Source organism: Silene latifolia, chromosome 1, assembly GCF_048544455.1.
Source record: "Silene latifolia isolate original U9 population chromosome 1, ASM4854445v1, whole genome shotgun sequence".
Lineage (NCBI taxonomy): Eukaryota > Viridiplantae > Streptophyta > Magnoliopsida > Caryophyllales > Caryophyllaceae > Silene > Silene latifolia.
The window spans coordinates 82,339,522-82,357,928 of NC_133526.1; the positions used below are offsets into that span (position 1 = coordinate 82,339,522).

Genomic DNA, 18,407 nt, shown 5'->3' on the forward strand with positions numbered 1-18,407 from the left:
AATAGGGGGGAGGGGATGCCGCGCGTGAGAGAAGAAAGGAGGAAAAAGTACGTGCGGGATTTTTAGTCGGGATTTTTAACGAGTCAGTTTTGACTCGTTTCAATAATAATTAAATCCGTAAGTCAAATGCAAATTCCGTCAAGTCCAAAGTCTTTAAACACGAGATTACAATAAAATTGAGTATTCATACGACCCATTTCCAAATTCGTTTACCCAACGTTCAAACGAATTGTCATTTTCCCCCCGATACGCCCTTATTTCGAAATAAAAGCTTTTACACGGTTTAAACTATTTTTTAAATATTTCCAAACTATCAAAATAAATTCTTTTCTTCAAAATATAATAAAATTATATTTCTTTGAATTATTTTTACTTTAAATACATTATTGTCAAATTTTACTTGATTAATTAATTATTTTCGAAACATATTAACGGTCCGAAATTTACGGGGCGTTACATAATTCGATTATCTTATGAATATTAAGGGATATTATTTGCCAAAAGATAAAATTTATGAAATATGGAATTGAAATATCCGGAACATTCCAGAACATTCCGACTCGGGATTTAACAGTTATTAGAAAATGGAGACGGTTTTTGACCCGGACTCCGAATGTACTCTAATTACTGCCAAAACGACCGTATCAGGACGTAGATGACAACTAAGAGGTCGACATTAATATTTGAGCAAACACTTGACGATAATCTTACGAACTGTCACAAATCGTTCCGCGAATCAAACATGCGGCCCAATCATCACCGGGTGGTTTGCGGGAGGTGCAGAAACGAGGTATCTACACACCCATCCTTGTACTACTCTCGCCGAAGCACGCTTAACTGCGGAGTTCTGATGATATCCGGTGCATTAGTGCTGGTATGATCGCACCCATACACTTTCCTCTCAAATTTTATTATATTACCTCATCTCTAGCCTTTTTTCAACATAAAACAAGTTTTCAATATCCCGTCACGTCTCCATGTCTCCGAACGGTCGTATCTTGCTCCCGGAGAGTCCGATCGGGGCGATTTTTATCTTCGAATTTAACTCATTAAACCAAGAGAATTTAGAGGCAAAGTACCGTGAAAAAACGAAAAAAAGGGGTGCAACACGAGGCCTTCCCAGGAGGTCACCCATCCTAGTACTACTCTCGCCCAAGCACTCTTAACTGCGGAGTTCTGATGGGATCCGGTGCATTAGTGCTGGTATGATCGCACCCATACACTTTTCTCACAAATTTCATTATATTACCTCATATCTTGCCTTTTTTCAACATAAAACAAGTTTTCAATATCCCGTCACGTCCCTGTGTCTCCGAACGGTCGTAACTTGCTCCCGGAGAGTCCGATTGGGGCGGATTTTTTTTCAAGCTTATTATCTCGACAAGATCTACGCGTTTAACTCAATAAACCAAGAGTATTTGGAGGCAAAGTAACGTGAAAAAACGAAAAAAAGAAAAAAAGGGATGCAACACGAGGCCTTCCCAAGAAGGTCACCAATCCTAGTACTACTCTCGCCCAAGCACTCTTAACGGCGGAATTCTGATGGGATCCGGTGCATTAGTGCTGGTATGATCGCACCCATACACTTTTCTCACAAATTTCATTATATTACCTCATCTCTAGCCTTTTTTCAACATAAAACAAGTTTTCAATATCCCGTCACGTCCCCGTGTCTCCGAACGGTCGTATCTTGCTTCCGGAGAGTCCGATTGGGGCGGATATTGTTTTTCAAACTTATTATCTCGATGAGATCTACGCGTTTAACTCATTAAACCAAGAGCATTTGGAGGCAAAGTAACGTGAAAAAACGAAAAAAAGAAAAAATGGGGTGCAACACGAGGACTTCCCAAGAAGGTCACCTATCGTAGTACTACTCTCGCCCAAGCACTCTTAACTGCGGAGTTCTGATGGAATCCGGTGTTTTAGTGCTGGTATGATCACACCCATACACTTTCCTCACAAATTTCATTATATTATCTCATCTCTAGCTTTTTTTAAACATAAAACAAATTTTCATTATCCCGTCACGTCCCTGTGTCTCCGAACGATCGTAACTTGCTCCGGAGAGTCCGATTGTGGCGGAGTTTTTTTCAAGCTTATTATCTCGACGAGATCTATGCGTTTAACTCATTAAACCAAGAGAATTTAGAGGCAAAGTAACGTGAAAAAAAGAAAAAAAGAAAAAAAGGGGTGCAACACGAGGCCTTCCTAGAAGGTCACCCATCCTAGTACTACTGTCGCCCAAACACGCTTAACTGCGGAGTTCTGATGGGATCCGGTGCATTAGTGCTGGTATGATCGCACTCATACACTTTCCTCACAAATTTCATTATATTACCTCATCTCTAGCCTTTTTTCAACATAAAACAAGTTTTCAATATCCCGTCCTGTCCCTTTGTCTCCGAACGGTCGTAACTTGCTTCCGGAGAGTCCGATTGGGGCGGATTTTTTTTTCAAATTTATTATCTCGATGAGATATACGCGTTTAAGTCATTAAACCAAGATAATTTGGGGGCAAAGTACAGTGAAAAAACGAAAAAAAAGAAAAAAAGGGATGCAACACGAGGCCTTCCGAGGAGGTCACCCATCCTAGTACTACTCTCGCCCAAACACGCTTAACTGCGGAGTTCTGATGGGATCCGGTGCATTAGTGCTGGTATGATCGCACCCATACACTTTCCTCACAAATTTCATTATATTACCTCATCTCTAGCCTTTTTTCAACATAAAACAAGTTTTCAATATCCCGTCACGTCCCTGTGTCTCCGAACGGTCGTAACTTGCTCCCGGAGAGTCCGATTGGGGCGGATTTTTTTTCAAGCTTATTATCTCGACAAGATCTACGCGTTTAACTCAATAAACCAAGAGTATTTGGAGGCAAAGTAACGTGAAAAAACGAAAAAAAGAAAAAAAGGGTTGCAACACGAGGCCTTCCCAAGAAGGTCACCAATCCTAGTACTACTCTCGCCCAAGCACTCTTAACGGCGGAATTCTGATGGGATCCGGTGCATTAGTGCTGGTATGATCGCACCCATACACTTTTCTCACAAATTTCATTATATTACCTCATCTCTAGCCTTTTTTCAACATAAAACAAGTTTTCAATATCCCGTCACGTCCCCGTGTCTCCGAACGGTCGTAACTTGCTTCCGGAGAGTCCGATTGGGACGGATATTGTTTTTCAAACTTATTATCTCGATGAGATCTACGCGTTTAACTCATTAAACCAAGAGCATTTGGAGGCAAAGTAACGTGAAAAAACGAAAAAAAAGAAAAAATGGGGTGCAACACGAGGACTTCCCAAGAAGGTCACCTATCCTAGTACTACTCTCGCCCAAGCACTCTTAACTGCGGAGTTCTGATGGAATCCGGTGTTTTAGTGCTGGTATGATCACACCCATACACTTTCCTCACAAATTTCATTATATTATCTCATCTCTAGCTTTTTTTAAACATAAAACAAATTTTCATTATCCCGTCACGTCCCTGTGTCTCCGAACGGTCGTAACTTGCTCCGGAGAGTCCGATTGTGGCGGAGTTTTTTTCAAGCTTATTGTCTCGACGAGATCTATGCGTTTAACTCATTAAACCAAGAGAATTTAGAGGCAAAGTAACGTGAAAAAAAGAGAAAAAGAAAAAAAGGGGTGCAACACGAGGCCTTCCTAGAAGGTCACCCATCCTAGTACTACTGTCGCCCAAGCACGCTTAACTGCGGAGTTCTGATGGGATCCGGTGCATTAGTGCTCGTATGATCGTACCCATACACTTTCCTAACAAATTTCATTATAGTACCTCATCTCTAGCCTTTTTTCAACATAAAACAAGTTTTCAATATCCCGTCACGTCTCCGTGTCTCCGAACGGTCGTATCTTGCTCTCGGAGACTCCGATCGGGGAGATTTTTATCTTCGTATTTAACTCATTAAACCAAGAGAATTTAGAGGCAAAGTACCATGAAAAAACGAAAAAAAAGGGGTGCAACACGAGGCCTTCCCAGGAGGTCACCCATCCTAGTACTACTGTCGCCCAAGCACTCTTAATCATGAGTTCGATGGGATCCGGTGCATTAGTGCTGGTATGATCGCACCCATAAACTTTCCTCACAAATTTCATTATATTACCTCATCTCTAGCCTTTTTTCAACATAAAACAAGTTTTCAATATCCCGTCACGTCCCCGTGTCTCCGAACGGCCGTAACTTGCTCCCGGAGCGTCCGTTTGGGGCAGTTTTTTTTTTCAAACTTATTATCTCGATGATATCTACGCGTTTAACTCATTAAACCAAGAGAATTTGGAGGCAAAGTACCGTGAAAAAACGAAAAAAAGAAAAAAAGCGGTGCAACACGAGGCCTTCCGAGGAGGTCATCCATCCTAGTAGTACTTTCGCCCAAGCACGCTTAACTGCAGAGTTCTGATGAGATCCGGTGCATTAGTGCTGGTATGATCGCACCCATACACTTTTCTCAGAAATTTCATTACATTACCTCATCTCTAGCCTTTTTTCAACATAAAACAAGTTTTCAATATCCCGTCACGTCTCCGTGTCTCCGAACGGTCGTATCTTGCTCCCGGAGAGTCCGATTGGGGCGGATTTTGTTTCAAACTTATTATCTCGACGAGATCTACGCGTTTAACTCATTAAACCAAGAGTATTTGGAGGCAAAGTAACGTGAAAAAACGAAAAAAAGAAAAAAAGGGTTATAACACGAGGCCTTCCCAAGAAGGTCGCCAATCCTAGTACTACTCTCGCCCAAGCACTCTTAACGGCGGAATTCTGATGGGATCCGGTGCATTAGTGCTGGTATGATCGCACCCATACACTTTTCTCACAAATTTCATTATATTACCTCATCTCTAGCCTTTTTTCAACATAAAATAAGTTTTCAATATCCCGTCACGTCCCCGTGTCTCCGAACGGTCGTAACTTGCTTCTGAAGAGTCCGATTGGGGCGGATTTTGTTTTTCAAACTTATTATCTCGACGAGATCTACGCGTTTAACTCATTAAACCAAGAGCATTTGGAGACAAAGTAACGTGAAAAAACGACAAAAAGAAAAAATGGGGTGCAACACGAGGACTTCCCAAGAAGGTCACCCATCCTAGTACTACTCTCGCCCAAGCACTCATAACTGCGGAGTTCTGATGGAATCCGGTGTATTAGTGCTGGTATGATCACACCCATACACTTTCCTCACAAATTTCATTATATTATCTCATCTCTAGCCTTTTTTAAACATAAAACAAGTTTTCAATATCCCGTCACGTCCCTGTGTCTCCGAACGGTCGTAACTTGCTCCGGAGAGTCCGATTGTGGCGGAGTTTTTTTCAAGCTTATTATCTCGACGAGATCTACGCGTTTAACTCATTAAACCAAGAGAATTTGGAGGCAAAGTACCGTGAAAAAAAGAAAAAAAGAAAAAAAGGGGTGCAACACGAGGCCTTCCTAGAAGGTCACCCATCCTAGTACTACGGTCGCCCAAGCACGCTTAACTGCGGAGTTCTAATGGGATCCGGTGCATTAGTGCTGGTATGATCGCACCCATATACTTTCCTAACAAATTTCATTATATTTCTTCATATATAGCCTTTTTTCAACATAAAAACAAGTTTTCAATATCCCGTCACGTCCCCGTGTCTCCGAACGGTCGTAACTTGCTCCCGGAGAGTCCGATTGGGGCTGATTTTTTTTCAAATTTATTATCTTGACGAGATCTACGCGTTTAACTCATTATACGAAGATAATTTGAAATCAAAGTAGCGTGAAAAAACGAAAAAAAAGAAAAAAAAGGGATGCAACACGAGGCCTTCCGAGGAGGTTACCCATCCTAGTACTACTCTCGCCCAAGCATGCTTAACTGCGAAGTTCTGATGGGATCCGGTGCATTAGTGCTGGTATGATCGCACCCATATACTTTTCTCACAAATTTCATTATATTATCTCATCTCTAGCCTTTTTTAAACATAAAACAAGTTTTCAATATTCCGTCACGTCCCTGTGTCTCCGAACGGTCGTAACATGCTCTGGAGAGTCTGATTGTGGCGGAGTTTTTTTCAAGCTTATTATCTCGAAGAGATCTACGCGTTTAACTCATTAAACCAAGAAATTTGGAGGCAAAGTGATGCGTGTCTTTTATATAAGGTTTTCACCTCATTTTTACACGCATTTCTGTGCTTTTTATGTAGCATCTGGCTACAAATACCCCCGAATATTCTACTTTGGTCCGTTTATTGTATTTTGCAGGAATTGACCGAAGAGGAGCTAAAACGAGCCTTAATTGTCCCATTTGTATGCATTCATGGGAAATATGGAGCCGGAGCTTAGGAATTTCACACCTAGAGTACGCATGAGCTGAGCAAGGGAGAAACACAAGTCCGGACGCACTTATATAGCTCGATCGAGTGGTTTCATAGCTCGATCGAATGCTTTATCCATCCATGCTGCTCGATCGACTGATTGGAGGAGTCGATCGAGGAAGTTCATACTGCGGTGCTCGATCGAGTGGATGCACTAGCTCGATCGAGTGACGTGGAGTTCGATCGAGTAATCATCTTACTCGATCGAGAGGTTTCTCGTGCGCTTTAGTTTAGTTCTACCTAATCTTTTATGGGCCTTTCATAATCAGTCCATGGGTTAGGTTTAAGATGTTTTTACAGTATAAGACTGAGGAGAACACTACGTTACTCCTATCACTTTTACTACGCACATTTCTACTGTTACTTTTCGACAGTTTTTCGGATCTTTGTTCACTACTTTGCTACTCGAATTTCGGTATTATCAATCCATTTAATTCTTAATCATTTTTGTTGTTCTTAATTCCTTTTCTTCCCTTTGATTTATAGTCGTTCAATTATCTTTCTATATTTGTCATCATGTTTAGTTTTGATTGTTTGGTTATTATGATTGTTACCCCCATAATTATGAGTAGCTAAGTTCCCATGCTAAGACTATAGGGGATCCATGACTTGAAGGGAGAGTAATCGAATTACTGGGTTAATGCTAGTATCGTTCATGTTGTTAAAATGCTACATATAATTGTAATTGCCTAATTGAGTCGACGCAATTAGACCCTTATTCTCAGTGGACCTTGACCTGGACCGAAAGGTTGGAAGGGGGAGACTAGTAGCGAGCAATAGAGTATTGCAAAATGAGGGCGAAAGTTAAACTGTTTACACTTTAGGGTGAATCAAGGACCGAAAGGTGACGTTCGCTACCCCTTGGACTGTATTGCATTGACCTGGGACCTAGATTACTCGACCGGACGATTGTGGTGAACCGCTTGTCTTAGCTATTCCCTTTTATCTGTTAAATCCCTTTTCCCTTATTTCTCTTTGCTTTGCTCTCTTTAGTTTAGAAATCACCAATTATAAACCCCATTTTGGTTACTTAGACGAACTTAAGTTTAGCCACAAATTCCTACCTCTCTGTGGATTCGACCCGACTTCCCTAGCTATATTAGTTAGTTGGCCAGTTGGTTATTTTTGACAGTGCACGCGACGACGTGTCAAATTTTGGCGCCGTTCTTGGGGAGGTGGCGCATATTTGTTGCTTTAATTAAGTTTGTCTTTCGTCTCAAGGGATTCATTCCTTGAGACTCGATCTCATTTTCGCGAAGCTTTGATTGGTTTTGCAGGATAACAGTCTATTTGTCAAGATGCCTACGATTACAGAGCATACAGAGCCATGTGGTAGATGCGGTGAGGAAGGGCATGACCTTTATGAGTGCACGGCAGGTGTAGAGCGTGCCATTGCATACAAGAAGTTCAAGCAGGGAGTTCCTTTCTCCCAGTTGTATGAGGAGATAAAGAGCGTTTCAACCCCTTCTACGCCAATATCGCAGCCGGGCTCTCCTTCTTCAAGAGAAGCAATTGCCGAACTGAAATCCATCATGTTACAATCGGATTCTGTTATATCGGAGTTAAGAGAGCAAGTCGCGCAGTTAACACTCGCGGCAGATCAAGCCAAGACTTCTCCAAATTATGATTCCGTCAGTGGGATGAATTTCCACGGTGACCTTCCTCACGAAGAAGACGAGGTGTTGACAGCTGATGATGATTCAGATGACGATTTAGAAGAGTTCCTGCAGGAAATGCTTGCTGCGTGTGCAGTAACCACTCGGTCGAGCAGCATATCCACTCGATCGAGCGGTTTTAACCACCCAGTCACTCGATCGAGCGACATTGACAGTCGATCGAGAAGCACAGAGCCCCAGGTTGGTCGATCGAGTAAAGAGGCTGAAGGAAGCACTCGATCGAGTGCCAGGATAGGTCGATCGAGTGAAGTTGAGGAAGAAACGGTCGATCGACCAAAGAAGACGTTCGATCCGATCTTTGTAAGTGGGCGGAATCCCAATTTGTTAATTAATACCGCCACCGTGTCATCTCCCCCTGCTGTGGAGACGTCACGAATTGATAAGGGTAAAGGAAAGGTCGCAGGACCACTCATCGCTACCAGGGTACCTTTTCCGAGTCGTCCCAAGGACGCAAGGATCGAGCAACAAGAAGACGGTAAGTTCGTGGACATCGTGAAGAACCTTCGTAATCGTCCCTTTCTTCGACCTTGTCACTCAGGTTCCTACTTACGCTAAGTTTATGAAGGATATTATAACGCGTAAGAGAAACTTGAGCGAATTTGAGACGATTTCATTTATGGAAGAGTCTAGTAACCTCTTCATTAAATAAGGCCCCTCCAAAAATGAAAGACCCGGGCAGCTTTTCTATTACCTGTGTCATAGGTGACTTGATCATTGATAAGGCCCTTTGCGACTTAGGTGCCAGTGTTAGTGTCATGCCCCTTCCCCGTCTCGCAAGAAATTGAAACCGAGTCACTTCAAAGTGACTAACATTACCCTACGATGGCCGATAGATCTCATTAGGAGACCTTTAGGTGTCTTGGAGGATGTGCCCGTGAAAATAGGCAAGCTTTACATCCCAAGAGATTTCGTTGTTTTGGACATAGCCGAGGACACCCGACCCCAGTTATTCTAGGAAGACTGTTCCTTTGTACAACTGGGGCCGTTATTGATGTTAGACAAGGGCGTCGACTCTTGCAGAGGGGATGACGCTATCACCTTTAGTCCGCCCAAGATTTAGCCCACCCGATGATAGAGGACACTTGTTATTCGGTCGATATCATTGATGAGTCTATTTATGACTTCCTGGGTTCTTTTATGAAGGACCCACTGGAGGCTCTCATGCTTTTTGATGAGTGTGCAGATAGCCCAGAGGACGATGACGCTGCATTGGATTTGCTTGTCGATGATTTGGATGAGCATGAGGGAGAGCAAGTGGAACAAATGATCGGCACTCTTTACTCCATTGAGGTAAAGGTACCAGAACGTAAGCCTCTTCCTTCTCATCTTAAATATGCTTTTCTAGATGACACGAGAAAGATCCCGTCATTGTTAGTGCCAAACTTAGTGATGATCACCTAACTTCTTTATTAGTCAGACTTAAGAAAAACAGAAAGCGATGGGCTATTCACTTTGGATGATATCACGGGGATTAGTCCCGATATTTGTATGCACAGGATAGAGCCGGAGGAGGATCACAAACCTTGCGTACAGTGGTCAGCGCCGAACCCGTAAGATGGAGGATGTTGTGACGGCTGAAGTAATGAAGTCAGCTGGATGCGGAGTATTATCTATTCGGTAGGCAATTCTAGATGGGTAAGCCCCGTACGCATGTAGTCCCGAAGAAAGGAGGGACAACCGTAGTTAAGAATGAGAAGAATGAATTAATACCTACTCGAATAGTAATCGGTTGGCGGATGTGCATAGATTACGCATGCCTAAATGCCGCCACTAAGAAAGATCACTTTCCCCTTCCTTTTATTGATCAAATGGTAGAAAGGTTAGCATCCCACAAATTTTTCTCGCTATTTAGATGGGTATTCGTGGTTCTTTCGATCCCTATCCACCCGATGATCGTGCCAAGACTACATTTACCCGTCCTAAGGGCGTTTTTGCGTGCACCGCGCACGCCTTTTGGTTTGTGTAATGCCCCTGCCACCTTCCAAAGGTGTATGATGGGGATATTTTCAGAGTATATTAAGTCTATCATGGAAGTCTTTATGGATGACTTCAGTGTTTATGGAAGTGATTTTTCTAACTGTCTGTCTAACCTTGAGAAAGTGTTGCAGTGTTGTATTGAGGTTAATCTTGTCTTTGAATCGGGAGAAGTGCCACTTTATGGTCAACGAGGGAGTTGTCTTAGGGCACTTAGTTTCTGATAGGGGAATAGAAGTTGACAAGGCAAAGGTGGAAGTGATTCAGCAATTACCGCCTCCCGTTAATGTTAAGGGGGTGAGGAGCTTCCTTGGTCACGCCGGTTTTTATCGCCGGTTCATCAAGGATTTCTCCAAAATTGCTAAACCACTTACACAAATTTGCTTAAAGATGCCCCTTTTGTGTTCACTCGATGCTTGTCTTTCTCGCTTTTAACAGTTAAAGCAGGCCTTAGTCTCCGCGCCGATCATACAAATCCTCCTCCCAACCGGGACTTGCTGCTTCGAGATCATGTGTGACGCGAGTGACTACGCACTAGGAGCGGTGCTCGGCCAGAGGAAGGACAAAGCCTTGAATGCTATTTACTATGCGAGCCGAACTCTGGATGAGGCTCAAGTGAAGTACACTACCACTGAGAAGGAACTGTTAGCTGTAGTTTATGCCTTAGAAAAGTTTCGTACTTATTTAGTTGGGTCGGAAGTTACTGCGTTTTTCGACCATGCAGCTCTCGTGCATCTCCTTGCCAAGAAGGAGGCAAAACCACGGCCATCGAGGTGGATACTCCTCCTCCAGGAGTTTGATTTACTGGATCAAAGATAAGAAAGGAGCTGAGAACGTTGTAGCTGATCACTTGTCGCGGTTGATGCGACAAGAAGGGGAAGATTCTCTACCCATTGATGATTCTTTTCCTGACGATAGTCTAATTGCTTTTGTGTCGTCTATTGTTGACCAAGAACCTTGGTATGCAGATATAGCTAACTTCGTTGTCGGTGGCAAGCTGCCGCCCGACCTTTCTCATCGCCAGAAAAAGAAGCGTTTTCTTTATAACGCTAAAAGATATCCAGGATGACCCTTACTTGTTTAAGGAATGTGCAGACGGTCTCTACAGACGGTGTATACCGCAGTGGGAGACCAAAATAGTCCTGGAAGGCTGTCACTCCTCTTCATATGGTGGTCACCACGGTCCATCGCGCACCGTGGCTAAGGTACTTCATCTGGTTTTTACTTGGCCTTCTTTGTTTGCGACGCCAAGTCTTTTGTTTCAGCTTGTGATGCATGCCAACGATCCGGGAACATTTCGAAGAGACATGAGATGCCACAAAACGGCATCCTAGAGGTTGAGGTTTTCGATGTCCGGGGCATCGACTTCCAAGGACCGTTCCCGTCCGAAAAAAGGTAACAGTACATTTTAGTAGTTGTAGACTATGTGTCAAAGTGGGTTGAGGCAATTGCTTCACCTCATTGTGACGGTAAGACCGTGATAAAGATGTTCAAAAAGATCATATTTCCCCGTTTTGGTGTCCCTAGGGTCGTCATTAGTGATGGGGAATGCATTTTAAAGAAAAGAAACTCACTTCCATACTCGTTTGCAGAGTTGGTGTCCAACACGGCGTGGTTTGGGGTATCATCCCCAAACTAGTGGTCGTAGAGGTCTCTAATCGTGAATCAAGGAGATCTTGTCTAAAGTAGTTTCTAAATCACGGAAAGACCGAGTCTTAAGCTAGATGACACGTTATGGGCTTATAGAATCGCTTTTAAGACACCAATTGGTGCATCACCCTATAGGTTAGTTTATGGGAAATCGTGTCACTTACCTGTTGAGCTGGAATGTAAGGCCTGGTGGGCAATTCGTGAGCTTAATTATGATCCTAAACTGTGTGGTCAGAATCGTCTTTTGCAGCTAGATGAATTAGAAGAATTTAGGCTCAACGCCTATGACAGTTCGCGCATCTACAAGGAAAAGACGAAGAGATGGCACGACAAGAGGATCCTACCTCGGGAGTTCCATGTGGGGCAAAAGGTGTTGCTGTTCAATGCCCGGTTGAGACTATTTCCTGGCAAGTCAAGTCCGTGGACTGGTCCATACACGGTGACGGGTGTTACCAAATTTGGATCCGTAGAGCTTGAAGATTCCGAGGGCCATAGATTCAAGGTGAATGGCCAATATGTGAAGCATTACTATGAGGCGAGTGAAGCGGACAAGCCCGTTGAAGTTTTGCACTTCGACGAGCTCGACGCGCCAGTTACTTGATATCAGAAAGGTCGTGCGGGACCTATTAAACCAGCGCTCTCCGGGAGGCAAATTGACGCTTTTTTTTTTTTTGAACTTTTGTTGAACTATTTGTTTTTCTTTAAGCTTTACGTTAAACTTTAGACGGAACAATTTTTGTGTTTTTCCTTGCTTTTATGCGTTTTTGGCAGATTAAAAGTACTCGATCGAAGAATTTTGTGCTCGATCGAGCACTTTCTGACACAGCTGCTACTCGATCGAGGGATGATGTCCTCGATCGACCAGATCCTTGCTCGTGCCCGCTCGATCGAGTGGGTTGGTAGTCGATCGAGCTCTTCTAATGCATTGGTTCACTCGATCGAGCTGTTCCAGGAGGACGATCGAGCAATTATGACTTCCAGCCGTTGTTTTTATATCTGCAAGGCCGCTGTTGACTTTCTTTGACCTCCCATGTTCATGGTCGGTTTGGGGAGGTCCCGCTAATGACGTTTTGTAAGTTTCCCAACTCCATTTCTCCCTTTCCTTTCAGTTTGCATTTCTTTCCCTATTTTTGGTACAATGAGGGCATTGTACGGTTTGGTTTGGGGAGGTATGCATCCATATCTGTGTCTGCATGTTTCTTGCATTTTTGCTTGCACGTTTACTTAATTCCGCATGCATTGTTGTTATAATTAATTCTAAAAATCATATAAAAATCATAAAATTCAAAAAATTTTCAAATTTTCATGTTTAAATTGAGTCGGAACGTTTGAACGCTGACGCTATTTTGAATCCTTACTTGAGCCTTGCATATTCTTGACTTTTAGTTGGCGTGTTTATGTGCATAATCTACGAGTTTCTATTTCTCTCTTATCTGAACGAATAGACTTGATTCTTTATGTCGGCAAGCTACATTACATTCGGAGGTTAGAGCTTATTAAACTGGTGACATTCATGACCGGTTTCATTTAGGATGTGAGTAGTACTCTCTTTAAGACATGTAACATCAATTTGCATAAGCATGAGTCTAGTCTTCTTAATACCTGTATGCATTCGGTCTGTGGATGGCGACACGTGTTAGGAGAGGCAATCCCCTTTATTTCATTCTACCCATGAGCCTCACATAGCCAAATTGCCTTTTTGTCCATCAACTACTTTCTATAATTTTTCCTACCCTAGCTAAGCTAGTAACGAGTAGTTCTTGGGATATGTTATTGCAATATGGTTATTTCATCTGAATTCAGAAGTTGGCGGAAGAATCAAGGGGAAAGAAAGAAAAAAAAATGTGTTGAATTGTGGAAAAATGGAACGAAAAAGAAAGAAAAAGAAAGCGAAAAGAAAAAAAAAAGAGAGACAGAAAAATTCGAAAAAAAAGAGGAATGGAAAGAATAAGAATTACGTAATGTTTCACACTCCCATGCCTTATTTATATTTTATGGGGAGTCGATGATTTTTGGTGGTTTTGTGAGTTTTGTGCATAATTTTGCACCGTTCATCTTGCCGTTATGAGTACGAAGTGGGATGCAGTCTATATTTGGATCCATTGTTGCTAGCCTAGCTATTAACCCCACATATCCAAATTCATTTTAGCCCCTTCTTACCCATTACCTCACTAACCCAAATGTAAGTCCTCGGCACGTGTCTTGGTCACTAGTATGGTTGGAATGCTTATGTACGGTTGTAGAGACTTTATTCACGTTAATTGCATGCATGTTCTTATAGGTCGAGTTAGGTGAGTGTCTTGCTTCCTCTTATCTTTCACATATATACTCACCCTATACCTGATTTTGAGTGACGAGCGACTCGTGAGAGTCCGACATCTTTGAATCTTGCAAGGTCGACGGTTCAGTAAGATTAGAACATTAATTTAACTCGTTTGCACCTTTCAGCTGCCACTTTGTCATTTTGTTGCATTAAATTGGTTCTATTGGATGATTTGTAGCTGATGCGTTGGTCCCGTTCTATTGTTCACCCTTAGTTGCATTCATATTTGCTTGGGGACAAGCAAAGGTTTGGTTTGGGGAGATTTGATGCGTGTCTTTTATATAAGGTTTTCACCTCATTTTTACACGCATTTCTGTGCTTTTTATGTAGCATCTGGCTACAAATACCCCCGAATATTCTACTTTGGTCCGTTTATTGTATTTTGCAGGAATTGACCGAAGAGGAGCTAAAACGAGCCTTAATTGTCCCATTTGTATGCATTCATGGGAAATATGGAGCCGGAGCTTAGGAATTTCACACCTAGAGTACGCATGAGCTGAGCAAGGGAGAAACACAAGTCCGGACGCACTTATATAGCTCGATCGAGTGGTTTCATAGCTCGATCGAATGCTTTATCCATCCATGCTGCTCGATCGACTGATTGGAGGAGTCGATCGAGGAAGTTCATACTGCGGTGCTCGATCGAGTGGATGCACTAGCTCGATCGAGTGACGTGGAGTTCGATCGAGTAATCATCTTACTCGATCGAGAGGTTTCTCGTGCGCTTTAGTTTAGTTCTACCTAATCTTTTATGGGCCTTTCATAATCAGTCCATGGGTTAGGTTTAAGATGTTTTTACAGTATAAGACTGAGGAGAACACTACGTTACTCCTATCACTTTTACTACGCACATTTCTACTGTTACTTTTCGACAGTTTTTCGGATCTTTGTTCACTACTTTGCTACTCGAATTTCGGTATTATCAATCCATTTAATTCTTAATCATTTTTGTTGTTCTTAATTCCTTTTCTTCCCTTTGATTTATAGTCGTTCAATTATCTTTCTATATTTGTCATCATGTTTAGTTTTGATTGTTTGGTTATTATGATTGTTACCCCCATAATTATGAGTAGCTAAGTTCCCATGCTAAGACTATAGGGGATCCATGACTTGAAGGGAGAGTAATCGAATTACTGGGTTAATGCTAGTATCGTTCATGTTGTTAAAATGCTACATATAATTGTAATTGCCTAATTGAGTCGACGCAATTAGACCCTTATTCTCAGTGGACCTTGACCTGGACCGAAAGGTTGGAAGGGGGAGACTAGTAGCGAGCAATAGAGTATTGCAGCGAGGGCGAAAGTTAAACTGTTTACACTTTAGGGTGAATCAAGGACCGAAAGGTGACGTTCGCTACCCCTTGGACTGTATTGCATTGACCTGGGACCTAGATTACTCGACCGGACGATTGTGGTGAACCGCTTGTCTTAGCTATTCCCTTTTATCTGTTAAATCCCTTTTCCCTTATTTCTCTTTGCTTTGCTCTCTTTAGTTTAGAAATCACCAATTATAAACCCCATTTTGGTTACTTAGACGAACTTAAGTTTAGCCACAAATTCCTACCTCTCTGTGGATTCGACCCGACTTCCCTAGCTATATTAGTTAGTTGGCCAGTTGGTTATTTTTGACAGGTACGCGACAGACGTGTCACAAAGTACCGTGAAAAAAGAAAAAAAAGAAAAAAAGGAGTGCGACACGAGGACTTCCCAAGAAGGTCACCTATCTTAGTACTACTCTCGCCCAAGCACGCTTAACTGCGGAGTTCTGATGAGATCCGGTGCATTATTCTGGTATGATCGCACCCCTACACTTTCCTCACATATTTCATTATATTACCTCATCTCTAGCCTTTTTTCAACATAAAACAAGTTTTCAATATCCCGTCACGTCTCCGTGTCTCCGAACGGTCGTATCTTGCTCCTGGAGAGTCCGATTGGGGCGATTTTTATCTATGCATTTAACTCTTTATACCAAGAGAATTTAGAGGAAAAGTACCGTGAAAAAACGAAAAAAAGAAAAAAAAGGGTGCAACACGAGGCTTCCCAGGAGGTCACCCATCCTAGTACTACTCTCGCCTAAGCACTCTTAACTGCGGAGTTCTGATGGGATCCGGCGCATTAGTGCTGGTATGATCGCACCCATACACTTTCCTCAGAAATTTCATTACATTACCTCATCTCTAGCCTTTTCTCAACATAAAACAAGTTTTCAATATCCCGTCACGTCTCCGTGTCTCCGAACAAACGTATCTTTCTCCCGGAGAGTCCGATCGGGCGATTTTTATCTACGCATTTAACTCATTAAAGCAAGAGAATTTAGAGGCAAAGTACCGTGAAAAAACGAAAAAAAAGAAAAAAAAAGGGTGCAACAAGAGGCCTTCCCAAGAGGTCACCCATCCTAGTACTACTCTCGCCCAAGCACTCTTAATTGCGGAGTTCTGATGGGATCCGGTGCATTAGTGCTGGTATGATCGCAACCATACACTTTCCTCACATATTTCATTATAGTACCTCATCTCTAGCCTTTTTTCAACATAAAACAAGTTTTCAATATCCCGTCATGTCTCCGTGTCTCCGAACGGTCGTATCTTGCTCCCGGAGAGTCCGATCGGGGCGATTTTTATATACGCATTTAACTCATTAAACCAAGAGAATTTGGAGGCATATTACCGTTAAAAAACGAAAAAAAGAAAAATGGGGTGCAACACGAGGACTTCCCAAGAAGGTCACCCATCGTAGTACTACTCTCGCCCAAGCACTCTTAACTCCGGCGTTTTTATGGGATCCGGTGCATTAGTGCTGGTATGATCGCACCCATACACTTTCCTCACAAATATCATTATATTACCTCATACCTAGCGTTTTTTCAACATAAAACAAGTTTTTAATATCCCGTCACGTCCCCGTGTCTCCGAACGGTCGTAACTTGCTCCCGGAGAGTCCGATTGGGGCGGATTTTTTTTCAAATTTATTATCTCGACGAGATCTACGCGTTTAACTCATTAAACCAAGAGAATTTGGAGGCAATGTATCGTGAAAAACCGAAAAAAAGAAAAAAAGCGGTGCAACACGAGGCCTTCCGAGGAGGTGTAGATACCTCATTTCTGCACCTCTCGCAAACCACCCGGTGATGATTGGGCCGCATCTTTGGTACGCGGAACAGTTTTTGACAGTTCGTAAGTTTATCGTCAAGTGATTACTCAAACACTAATGTCTACCTCTTAGTTGTCATCTACGCGCCGATACGGTCGTTTTGAAAGTAATTAGAGTACATTTGGAGTCCGGGCCTAAAACCGTCTCCATTTTCTGATAACCGTAAAATCCCGATTTAGAATGTTCTGGAATGTTCCGGATATTTCTATTCCATATTTTATAAATATTTCACAATCTTTATTCTTTGGTAAACAATTTCCCGTAATATTCATACAAAATATTAAGGAAAACCAAATTATTCTGTCCTTCCATAACTTAAACACGGAAATCTTTCTTCCGCAGGAGGAAACCACTTGGGAATGTAGACGCAAAGCAGTGCCGCGCCTCTTCCAAGAGACGCAGTGATCGCCGCGCCTCTTCCCAGTCCTTTCTCGCGTATTTTTCGTATCTTTTTCATATCTTTCCGAGATTCACTTCCAAAGTCTCTCCGAAAACCCTAATTCCTTCACGTGATTAGTATAAATAGGAGCCTTCGCTCCTCATATTTCTCACGCGAGTGTCCGCCCTTCTCTTCTCCCTTTGCATTCTAAACCTTTTGTTCTTATTTTTTGGCGTCTACGTGCTTGAACATTCGACCACGTAAACTCGGATCCTTCTGAGTACCAGCCTCGTTTTGCATGACCGACCAATTTGACCAACTCCACATCAATCAACTTAGTTAATATAATCATTTTCCTCTTACGAGGGCACTTTCGTCTACATTCGAGTCGAGCATCGCTAATCGATAACTTAGTTCTTCTCGTTTCGTCAAACATGTAAGTCTGAGGGTGTATATCCTTCTTTATTTATTGTAATTTACCTTTTGTATCATCATTAATGTAAGGTTTATGTCGAAAACATCTCTTAAAACCGATTTCTAAAACCGTGCTTTAAAACCCTTTTTACGGATTTCAAGATGATAAACCGTCGAGAAAGGACGCAGCAACTGCTGCACCTCTTCGAAGGAGCGCAGTTCCTGCTGCGCCTCTTCGTGAGGCTGCCGCAGTTCCTGCTTCCTTTCTTCTTCCTTCGTCCTCTGTAATTCGTCAATCTTTGTTTGTTTTCGTTTGTTTTCTTTAATTCTTCGATACAATAGTCTGATAATTTCATGTATATTATTTATCATTCATTCACACGTATGATTCGTCATTAAATCCGACTTAAATCCCTTATAATCTCATATTTGCGGGTTTTCGTCATTAAATTCAATCTGGATTGTAGGAATTCGATTTGTTCATAT

General features: G+C 42.3%; 16 non-coding genes and 2 pseudogenes across 16 annotated transcripts; all 18 read right to left on the reverse strand.

Moving 5' to 3' along the window:
* Nucleotides 1–1,098: 1,098 nt before the first annotated feature.
* Nucleotides 1,099–1,217, reverse strand: LOC141625124 (5S ribosomal RNA). Its single transcript, XR_012534924.1, has one exon. It is a non-coding gene; the product is annotated as a 5S ribosomal RNA (ribosomal RNA).
* Nucleotides 1,218–1,460: 243 nt separating this feature from the next.
* On the reverse strand, nt 1,461–1,580 carry LOC141623293 (5S ribosomal RNA). Its single transcript, XR_012533287.1, has one exon. It is a non-coding gene; the product is annotated as a 5S ribosomal RNA (ribosomal RNA).
* Nucleotides 1,581–1,825: 245 nt separating this feature from the next.
* On the reverse strand, nt 1,826–1,945 carry LOC141621333 (5S ribosomal RNA). Its single transcript, XR_012532238.1, has one exon. It is a non-coding gene; the product is annotated as a 5S ribosomal RNA (ribosomal RNA).
* Nucleotides 1,946–2,187: 242 nt separating this feature from the next.
* LOC141623124 (5S ribosomal RNA) lies at nt 2,188–2,306 on the reverse strand. The gene has a single exon (XR_012533208.1). It is a non-coding gene; the product is annotated as a 5S ribosomal RNA (ribosomal RNA).
* A 245-nt stretch (nt 2,307–2,551) lies between these two features.
* On the reverse strand, nt 2,552–2,670 carry LOC141618678 (5S ribosomal RNA). The gene has a single exon (XR_012531459.1). It is a non-coding gene; the product is annotated as a 5S ribosomal RNA (ribosomal RNA).
* Nucleotides 2,671–2,913: 243 nt separating this feature from the next.
* On the reverse strand, nt 2,914–3,033 carry LOC141623330 (5S ribosomal RNA). The gene has a single exon (XR_012533312.1). It is a non-coding gene; the product is annotated as a 5S ribosomal RNA (ribosomal RNA).
* Nucleotides 3,034–3,279: 246 nt separating this feature from the next.
* On the reverse strand, nt 3,280–3,399 carry LOC141620694 (5S ribosomal RNA). The gene has a single exon (XR_012532018.1). It is a non-coding gene; the product is annotated as a 5S ribosomal RNA (ribosomal RNA).
* Nucleotides 3,400–3,641: 242 nt separating this feature from the next.
* Nucleotides 3,642–3,760, reverse strand: LOC141623321 (5S ribosomal RNA). Its single transcript, XR_012533306.1, has one exon. It is a non-coding gene; the product is annotated as a 5S ribosomal RNA (ribosomal RNA).
* Nucleotides 3,761–3,971: 211 nt separating this feature from the next.
* On the reverse strand, nt 3,972–4,088 carry LOC141623764 (5S ribosomal RNA; annotated as a pseudogene).
* A 244-nt stretch (nt 4,089–4,332) lies between these two features.
* LOC141623437 (5S ribosomal RNA) lies at nt 4,333–4,451 on the reverse strand. Its single transcript, XR_012533375.1, has one exon. It is a non-coding gene; the product is annotated as a 5S ribosomal RNA (ribosomal RNA).
* Nucleotides 4,452–4,694: 243 nt separating this feature from the next.
* LOC141623672 (5S ribosomal RNA) lies at nt 4,695–4,814 on the reverse strand (annotated as a pseudogene).
* A 245-nt stretch (nt 4,815–5,059) lies between these two features.
* Nucleotides 5,060–5,179, reverse strand: LOC141623003 (5S ribosomal RNA). The gene has a single exon (XR_012533162.1). It is a non-coding gene; the product is annotated as a 5S ribosomal RNA (ribosomal RNA).
* Nucleotides 5,180–5,421: 242 nt separating this feature from the next.
* LOC141622990 (5S ribosomal RNA) lies at nt 5,422–5,540 on the reverse strand. The gene has a single exon (XR_012533158.1). It is a non-coding gene; the product is annotated as a 5S ribosomal RNA (ribosomal RNA).
* A 246-nt stretch (nt 5,541–5,786) lies between these two features.
* Nucleotides 5,787–5,905, reverse strand: LOC141622944 (5S ribosomal RNA). Its single transcript, XR_012533147.1, has one exon. It is a non-coding gene; the product is annotated as a 5S ribosomal RNA (ribosomal RNA).
* A 9,756-nt stretch (nt 5,906–15,661) lies between these two features.
* LOC141623471 (5S ribosomal RNA) lies at nt 15,662–15,780 on the reverse strand. The gene has a single exon (XR_012533400.1). It is a non-coding gene; the product is annotated as a 5S ribosomal RNA (ribosomal RNA).
* A 218-nt stretch (nt 15,781–15,998) lies between these two features.
* LOC141618511 (5S ribosomal RNA) lies at nt 15,999–16,116 on the reverse strand. Its single transcript, XR_012531415.1, has one exon. It is a non-coding gene; the product is annotated as a 5S ribosomal RNA (ribosomal RNA).
* Nucleotides 16,117–16,335: 219 nt separating this feature from the next.
* On the reverse strand, nt 16,336–16,454 carry LOC141622959 (5S ribosomal RNA). The gene has a single exon (XR_012533151.1). It is a non-coding gene; the product is annotated as a 5S ribosomal RNA (ribosomal RNA).
* Nucleotides 16,455–16,671: 217 nt separating this feature from the next.
* Nucleotides 16,672–16,791, reverse strand: LOC141623298 (5S ribosomal RNA). The gene has a single exon (XR_012533288.1). It is a non-coding gene; the product is annotated as a 5S ribosomal RNA (ribosomal RNA).
* Between the last annotated feature and the right edge of the window lie 1,616 nt (nt 16,792–18,407).